Genomic DNA, 5,860 nt, shown 5'->3' with positions numbered 1-5,860 from the left:
TACACACACGATTTATGCTCTATTGGAGCAAGGTTTAGGGAACGGTTAAATCCTGTCAAATAGGATTGAGGGGACCGTTAAATCTCACATCGAGTTAAATCCGTTGTTTTCATCTTTTTTTTTTTTTCTTCATAAATCCCGATTTCGGGTTTAGGGAACGGTTAAATCCTGCAAAATAGGATTTAGGGGGCCGTTAAATCTCACAACGAGTTAAATCCGTTGTTTCCCTCTTTTTTTCATAAATCCCGATTTCGGGTTTAGGGAGTTTGGTGAATTTATGGGATTTGGCAAAAGAAGCGTGCAGAAGGAAGAAAGATGGCTACCTTCACAACGAGCAAGCTCTCGTCTTCGTCGTTCCTTCCGATCCAACAGAAGAACGACAAGGATGTGTGACTTCGGATCAACCAAGAAGTTATTTGACGTTTGTTCGAAACTACCTCTCACGCAGAAGTTGAATAGCAACGAATAACCGAAGAAGAGGAAAACAAACCTGCGGCCAAACAACCCCTTCATATTTTTAAGGAATAAAATTTTCATCACTCTTATTATCAAAATTTTGTTTATTTGGTTGCTCTTAATCAACCAAACTTTTACACTTCAACTGTTTGAAATGCATTTGATTTTTATTTTTTATTTGATCATTTTATCTTTCTTTCTTTTTTTTCAAGCATTTGTACACTCAAGTGTTTCAATTCATTTAACACTTACCTTCTTTTACAATTCTATTTATATCCGAATAATTCTTTATAAATTTCAATTTTATGAATTTGTTTCATTCTATTTCTTAAAATATCTAAATAGCAAAGCAATAAAAAAGTTGTCAGCCCTAACTCTCATACGTGTTTTTTCAGCCACATTTTCACGTAAGAAATATAATATTAATAATCCATTCACAACACATTATCCATTCCACAAATAATTTGTCCTCTCATTTATTAATTTTCACATTTCTGAACTCTAAAGCCAATATTCTGCATTGTACGTATAGAATTTGCGTACAGCTTTGACAAGTCAACACGTCTAAGTCAAAGAAAGATTAAAAAAAAAAAAAAGTAAAAAACAACTTGCAGCGCTCATTGCATAGCTTCTTTGAAAGTTCGCAGATCGGCCGACAACGGCATTCCACGCCTCGTTTTTTCCTTTGTTTTTTTTGTTTTGTTTTTCAGCATCGAAGAGAAAGCTAAATTGAAAGCCATTAGTTTCGCACTCAAAAGCAATTGTCCATTTCTCACTTAAGGCCGATCATGTCATAGCAGAATACGGGTGTCCAAATAGATTTTCGGGTTAGATTCAGGTTCAACACAAAAATAGACTTATCTTCAATTGTTCAGATTCGTCCGAACCTGACTCGCCGTAATCAAGATTGACACGACCCAACACGTTAACCCGCAGACGAGCAAGATGCGAGCCCTGTAAGCGAGGTTGCAAGGGTTAGTGAGGGTCGTAGGGGCGAGGAAGACGAGCACTTGTCGAGAGGGTGAGGCTGACGAGCGTTGGCCGAGGGGATGAGTTAGGCGAGCACTTGCCGATGGGCTCGGCAGACGAGCGTCTGCTAAGGGGATGAGTCAGAAGAGCACTTGCTGAGGAGGCGAGGCAGCGAGGGAACACAAGGGGTGGGGCCGCGGGGCTTTTGCTCTGTGGTATAGGATGGGGACTTGCCACTTGGGTCATTTTCAGGTTGCTTTTGGATTTTCAGGTTGACTCGAATCTAACCCAAAATTAAAAACGGGTCATAACATGAAATTCGAACCCAATCCAGTCTGAACCTGAAATTTTTAGGTCCAATTTTCTGCTAGTGTAAAATATTGAATGAATTTTTGTAATGAATGAATAAATAAATAACTAAAATGTTGGGGACGTCGCCGCAAGAAGCAACTTGTTGGGCTTTAGCGTCTTAGGAATTTATGGCTTGACAAGGAGGTTGAGTGTGATGTGTGGCTTTGACCAAAATTGGATGCTGTAGCCGTTGACCAATGACTGCTGACCAATTTGATAAAAATCAATACTTTATTTAATTTTATGATTTTATTTGTCTATTTATAATTTACAAAAAAATTGCTGAATATAATTTTGTTTGTGATATTAATGAAGAAATTGATTATCCGATGAATCAAGAAGTGCTCATCGTCAGAACCGAACTCCTCGTGAGAAACGAAACAGAGAAGAGGAAATAAAGAAAGCTATAGAAGGAAATATTATTTCTGTCTATCTTGGTACAAGAGGATAGCTAAATATATAGACCTAAAGCCTAGCCTAACTAGTTACATAAGAAGATATACAAATAAGTACAGATATATAAAGTGTGGCTGTCTCTATTACTCTAATACTCCCCCGCAAACTGAAGGGACTTTGGAGACCGTTAGTTTGGTGCGAAGAAGTTGAAATCTTGGTGTAGAGAGCGACTTTGTGAAGATATCCGCTGTTTGATCAATAATACTAATAGGTAAAATGCGGATATTTTGCTGTTGAATATGATCCCTGACAAATCTATGATCTATTTCAATATGTTTTGTTCTGGCGTGAAAAACAGGATTGTTAGCCAGTGCAATTGCAGACGTATTATCACAGAATATGTCAGTGGGTGTTGTTTGATGTATGCCAAAATCAGACAGCAGCCGTCGGAGCCAAATAATGTCGGCAGTAAGCGCCGCGAGCGAGCGATACTCCGATTCAGTAGATGACCGGGCAACTGTAGTTTGCTTCTTTACTGTCCATGATACTAGTGAGTCACCAAGGAACGAGCAATAACCGAAAGTTGATTTTCTTGATATAGGATCGCCTGCCCAATCAGCATCTGAAAAGGAAGAAAGAGAAAGATTATATTTAGATATAGGAATGCCATAGTCTAGCGTACCTTTGATGTATCGTAGCAGTCGTTTCAAAAGATATGCATGCTCGGGCAATGGTTGATGCATATGTTGAGATATCAAGTTGACACTATAAGCAATATCAGGTCTTGTAAGACAAAGATATTGAAGTGATCCAGTTATTTTTCTGTACACGGATGGATCGGTAAGAATCGGATCAGGCGGAATAGCTTTCGGCAGCTTGGTACACGTTGGGTTGGAGACGGGATTACAGCGTGTAAGTTGTGCCATCTGTAAAATCGAATGAGCATACAAAGATTGTGATAAAAAATAAACATCTTGGCTTTTTGTGATTTGAATTCCCAGAAAGGAATTGGCTTCACCGAGCACTTTCATGGCAAACCTGAAAATATGCCTCAAAATAGAGAAATTCTTGGTAAAAAATTAATAAGATCATATTAACATGTAGACTATATTGCAAATTTGTTCTAAGTACTGTGATTTTGATGATAACAAAAATTATTGTGTCTATTATTTCTTTATCTTATTTTTGTGATATTTTGTTTTATTTTTTGTGTACTAACATTTTAGAAAATTTGTCTACTGTTCACTTGTAATTTTGATTAGCTCAAGACATGGCAGACTAGCGTTATAGTCAGTCTTAAATTTATTATGTATTTTATCCTTTATTGAGTCGTATCATGTAATTGGGTGAGTATTATTGCCGAGTAACATTGCACACACACAAGAAAAGAGAGAAAAATATTTTTTAAAGAGAGTTATGTTTAAGTACAAGTAATGTATGATTTTGGCTTTGCACTATATGACCTTATTTCATATTATATGATTTTAATTCATACTATATGATCTATTATGCTCTATCAAAGCCCGAGTCGCAAGAGGTTAAAAAAGATACTAATTATATGTTTATCATATAATACGATTTGGTTCGTACTGTATGCCCTAATTAAAATCTATCTTAATTAATCCTTGGATATCAAACAATCAAATCATGGAAAATTATTATTATCGATCGTACTGTATGATATAATTCATACAATATAATTACCCGTGTACAAAAGTGGTCATCCCCGAGATCATACTGAATAAAATCCATGATTTTTGTACTAATCATATTGAATGATATCCACAAATCTAGACAATCGATAGCTTACGAAGTTGGTTGTCCTAAGGCTTGTCCCAAACAAATATAAGGAATTTCAGCAATTCGTACTGTATGATGTTTAGATCATACTATATGAAATGTTATGAAGGTTAAACAGTTCATTTGTATGACCTTACTGGATGAGTCTGAATTACACTGATAGTATTGTACAATACATGTATCATTTTGTATGAATAAAAGATGGATCTCTTAAAAATTAGGATTTATGGAAGCCTACTACTTAAGGTTTTCTAATACTCAAATTAGAAAATCTTTAGTTGTTGAGACTTCAGGAGAGATCCTTGAGGGAGAGAAGAAGAAGAGCTTCGTGAGAGAAAAGAGGGAGATTTTGTGAGGGAGAAGTTGTGAGAGGATTCAGAAGGTTTCTTCAAGCACTAATCTTGCCTAGTATCTACAAGCGTCTGCCTGGATTCTCTGTGGCTCCAAAGAAAAAGTTGTTCAACAAAGATTATGGTTCTCTTACCATCACTTAGATGGTAAAAATAGAGTTATGGTTCACTAACCATCACCTAGATGGTGAAAGATGAGTTATGGTTCTTTGACCATACCTGAGAGGGTAAAAAAAGAGTAGTGGTTCTCTAGCCATCACTAAGAGGGTGAGAATAAAGTTATGGTTCTCTAAACATCACGTGAAGGGTGGAAAAAGAGTTGAGGTTCTCTGCCTGTAAAGGAGTCATAAATTTTTGCAGCACTGGGGTAGTGAAATAGCATTTGTATAGGCTTCTCCTCCTTATTGTGGGAGAAAAAGGAGAGACACTACTGTTTAGTGTAATACTTGGAGAGGGAGTCTCCAAGGTGTATACATAGGCCAGGTTGACCGAACAACTATAAATTCTTATGTGTTTATTTTGATTATTTTTTGCACTTTATTTTCTATAATTATATGCAAGGTTGAAAAATCTTATTTATTTTGTTGTTATGAAATTTACTTATTTTAGTATCTTCTGCATTGATTATCGTGTGTTGGATTGAATTTTTTTTTAAAAGAACTTATTTTTACTAAATTTTTTTTAAAAAATATCCAATTCACCCCATCATGGTTAGCCTCAGGCTAGCTCTTCAAGATCTAATAACCTTCATGAACTTTCAAGTGATATCAGAGTGTGATTCATAAATTAAATTTTAGAAAACTAACTTTAGAAATTAAAATACTGTAAAAAGATATTCAATTACACAATCACCTTTATTTGATAATCTTCCTTTTGATTTTTAGAAAATTTGCATGTTTACTTTATTGCAATCAATTGATTATCACATGTATATTTTAGTTCAAGAAGGTTATTATGCACCTTCATGTTTTGTAAACGACATTAAAACTGAAATACCTTTTCCTTAATTGAGTACTGATGATAGAGATTTAGCCCAACTGAATGTTAAATGCCTAAACAATTTCTTTTGTACTTTGAGTGTATCTACCTATACTACTAGTAAAGAAATTTAGGATACATAATGTATTCTTATGAAGGAACAAGTGAAGTGAAATAATCTAGATTAATTTTTTTGCTCCATAAATATGAACTCTGTCACAATAAATCTAGTGAATCTATATCTGAAATATATACTAGGTTTACATAAATCATCACATCCTTACATGCTTTAAGTAAAGAATTATCAAATTCTAAAAAAGTAAATAAGATTCTGCATTGTTTACCTTCTTCCTACGATACAAAATTTTATGCTATTATTGAATCCAAGGATCTGAATGCTTATTCTATAGATAAATTACTTGGATCACTTAATGCCTAAGAGCAAGGAGCGAGCCAAAGACATGTTGATGCAGGAGAAAGAAAAAAAGAGAGAATGTTAGCCTTAAAAGCTAATGATTCAGACAGTTCCTCAGATGAATGTGACGAAGAAATTGCACTAA

Source organism: Dendrobium catenatum, unplaced genomic scaffold, assembly GCF_001605985.2.
Source record: "Dendrobium catenatum unplaced genomic scaffold, ASM160598v2 original_scaffold_97798, whole genome shotgun sequence".
Classification (NCBI taxonomy): Eukaryota; Viridiplantae; Streptophyta; class Magnoliopsida; order Asparagales; family Orchidaceae; genus Dendrobium; species Dendrobium catenatum.
The sequence above is the reverse complement of the archived record's forward strand: the minus strand, read 5'-3'. Positions refer to the sequence as shown.